Here is a 3,805-nt window from a genome sequence, read left to right on the forward strand (position 1 = left end):
AAAGTTAAACCTAGAGTTACCACATTTCCCATTAATTCCACTTCTAAAAGTTTGAAAGCATACATCCAAAAAATTTGAAAAATTCATCCACACAAAAACTTGTACATGAATGTTCATAGCAGCATTATTCACAATAACCAAAAAGTAGAAACAACTCCAATGTCCATTAATGATTAATGAATAGATAAGCAAAATGTGGTATTTTCATTACAATGGAATATTATCAGCCATAAAAAGCAACTGATTCGGGCTTCTCTGGTGGCGCAGTGGTTGAGAGTCCGCCTGCTGATGCAGGGGACACGGGTTCGTGCCCCGGTCCGGGAGGATCCCACGTGCCGCGGAGTGGCTGGGCCCATGAGCCATGGCTGCTGAGCCTGCGTGTCTGGAGCCTGTGCTCCGCAATGGGAGAGGCCACAACTGGGAGAGGCCACAACAGTGAGAGGCCCGGGTACCGCAAAAAAAAAAAAAAAAAAAAATTAGTGATGACTAGGCCCCATCCCAAACCAATTAAATGTGACTCTCTGGGAGTGGGGCTCAGGCATCCATTAGTTATAAAAACTCCCCAGGTGATTCCAGTGTGCAGCCAAGGTTGAGGCTGTCTGCTGGAGACTCTAAGAGTATAAACCACTTGAGGACAGGGATGGAATCTGTTTGCCAGCACTGTACCCACTGCATCTCGCATGACACCTGCATACTGTAGGCATCTGATATATATTTGGTAATTTTTAAAATGAGTGACTAAAATAGAAGTGAGCATAGACTGGGACCAAAATTCAGTTACTTTTTCTTTCCTGCTTGGAACCAAAGAATCAAATGAGGTACAAGATAAACAGCAAGATAAGCCTCCCTATAACTAGTCTGTCCCCAAACCCTTCCCAATCTCCCAAAAGGTATTGTTGAAAAGTCAAGAAATCCAAGATTGCATCAATGGCCATTTTTATTACCATCATTTTACAGATAGATACTTTGGCTCTCGGACAGTGAGAGCTACATCTCATCTCTGGGTAAGTTAGAATCTCGAGGCCCTGGCAGCATCAGCATCACCAGGAATGCTGATGTTCAGGCCCCATCCCAAAACAACAGAATCAGAATGTGCATTTTAACAATATTTCAGGTCATTCACATGCTCTTTAAAGTTTGAGAAGTACCCATCTAACCCAAATGGCTGAGAGAACCAGCTGGCTCCACTGGGAAGGTCCTCAGTCTGGGAGATGTATACAGGGAAGGGAAGAGACCCTCAGATGAGGCTGGGGGAAGCAGTGGAGCCACACCCAGAGACCACGTCACAGAGCTTTTTGACCTTCATAAAACCTCCAAAGAATCTAAGGACTTGAATCCTTAACTTCTCAAGTGTAAGTCTTGAGCTGAAAAGATCAATGAGCAGGCAAACAGATACAGCAAAGGAGAATAACCTATGGACACCATATAGTGTGTTTATTTTTACTTCCTGAAGGATCTGGATGGAGGCAGAGCCATGAACAGGTACTGGGTATCATCCTGAGAGGGACTGAGGAACGTGGTCACATCTCTGAATTACGGCGGTGGCGGCTGAGGCAAACACTTCGGGGTTTGCTCAGGGAGGCGGGGTGGGTGGGGCTCCTCGCTTCCTCCCCCACGTGGCCAGAGTTCTGTAATTCCCACATGACGTCCACCGTGCTGGGCAGTCCCCTCACAGCACCAAAAATCAGCACCAAGATCCCTTAGAAACCCTTGCTTGTCTGTCTGCGCGTCTAGCAGTTTAGTTAGCATGGCAGCATTCTTACCGGCGTTTACGACTGGTGGCTGTTATTTTCATCATTTACTTCATCCTAAAAGCAGCCTTCTGTGGGGTTTGCAGGTGGAAAGGGATGGCTGTGGTCGTCTTTTCTTTCTTTTGTATAATGGGTGGGGGGGCGGAATCTTATACCAGCGAGGAAATGATTTAATTTTTGTGAACTGTAGATACACTTTATGCAGTTTTCTCCAGATTCTGATTAACACCTACACAGACTTTCCCACAGAGGCAATACCTGACACCCACCAGAAGTTCACGGAGAACAGCTCCCAAACCAGGGTGAACATCAAAGGCAGAGCTAAAACCTCAACTCACTCCATCCTAAGAGCCTCTCTGCCCTCAAAGTAACCTGACATAGCTACATAGACACAGAAACACCAGAAGGGGGATCTCAGAAACTGTGTTGCCACAATGGTGTTTTGTCCTGCTTTTGCCCTTGATGCAATTGCTTAAACTATTTGCTGCTTTATGACATCATACACAGAAAACATCGTACACAGAAAACATTTTTCATGCCCGGGCTCTGGCCTAAGGCAGTTTTTGCATTTTGCAATCAGGAGGAAATTGATTAATGTGAATGTTTTAGCTGTGGTTGTTGTTTGTGTATACACTTTTGTTAAAACAAGTGCGGCAGAAAAAATGACCTTTATGTAGACACCTATTAAGGCACTAAAAGGCTTGGCTACATTCATCTGAGACGCGTACACATAACGAGGGGAACAATGAGGGGATCAGCAGCTGCAAGCGGTTGAATTGAACTCTTCAACAATGGAAAAGTTTTTCAGACCCAAATACCAGCAATCAAAGAGAATTTTTGCAGATAATCCGAAAGAAAGAAAATAATAAAATTAAAAAAAATAATGCTAGCCAACTTTGCACCAGTTAGCATAAGGTTGCCATCTGAAACATGTCAGCTTAAGAGCAGACGTACCACCATTCTTTCGCCCAACTGCAGTATTCAGAACTGTTTCCCCAAATAATCCCAGATGGCATGCCACAAAATTTCAATTCATTTTAAAAGCTTTCTTTGCAGTTATTATGTGATTGAAAGTGCAAAAGCAAGTTGCCATTCTCATGGCACTATTTGCATTGGCTATTATTATCCCCTAAAATCCCCTTTAAACAGCTACATTGTCAGCCCATAGGCCTCATTTAGAACTACAAAAAAGCCCAGATTAATTCGATCAAAGAAAGAGCCAAGTACAAAATGCACTTTTCAAACTGTATCAGAGTGGGTTCGCTTTACAGATCGCTTCGGGGCAAGAACCGCAGGGGAAAGAAAGCCTCGAAATAAAGCTTGGTTATGAAGCGAAATAACTCGCTTTGGCTCCTTCTCTGTTTTATTGGAGCACCTCGAGCCGAAATCTCCAATTAAAAATTCTTACAGGGAAATATATTTAAATATAAATGCCGACACGGATGCCCGCAAACGGCAGCATCACATTCGTACCCTTGCCTTTCGGCCAGCGTTCTCGGGAGGCAGTTGGAAGCCTCGTGTGGGTAACCCGGCTAGTTAGCAGGCATCTCTGATGTCTCACACACTAAATAAGCCAAAGGACTTTGCACTATAAACATTTATATCCAGTTTTTTTTCACCCCATCCCCAGAGGAAATGTTTTAAGTTACCACAAGACAAGAAATTGCTGGAAAACAAAGGAGAACGGGGGTGACGGCCTTTCCTTGCACAAAACAAAACATGCTAAGATTCAGGTCGAATTCAGGGGTGAGAAGCATGCTGCAAGCCCGCCTTCTACAGGCAGGCTGATTGGACTGCCGGCCGCGGGGTTGGTTGGTTGGATTTAGTCTCACCTGGGGGTCTGGAGGTGGGGGACATAGCTGGGGTGAGCCAAGCTGGAGTTTGGGTTTCTTAGGGACGCTCCATAGTTTCCTAGGCAGGGTTAGCAGCGTCCGTTTCCACTGGAGATGGTGCAGCGGCGCTTCAGCCGGCCAGCTCCTTCCTCCCTCTGTGCCCAAAGCTGTTCCCTTCAGCCGCCGCCTTTGTGCGCTGAGAACATTTTACCGAAGAGGGAT

This window comes from Mesoplodon mirus (assembly GCF_964341445.2).
Source record: "Mesoplodon mirus genome assembly, chromosome: 9".
NCBI lineage: Eukaryota > Metazoa > Chordata > Mammalia > Artiodactyla > Ziphiidae > Mesoplodon > Mesoplodon mirus.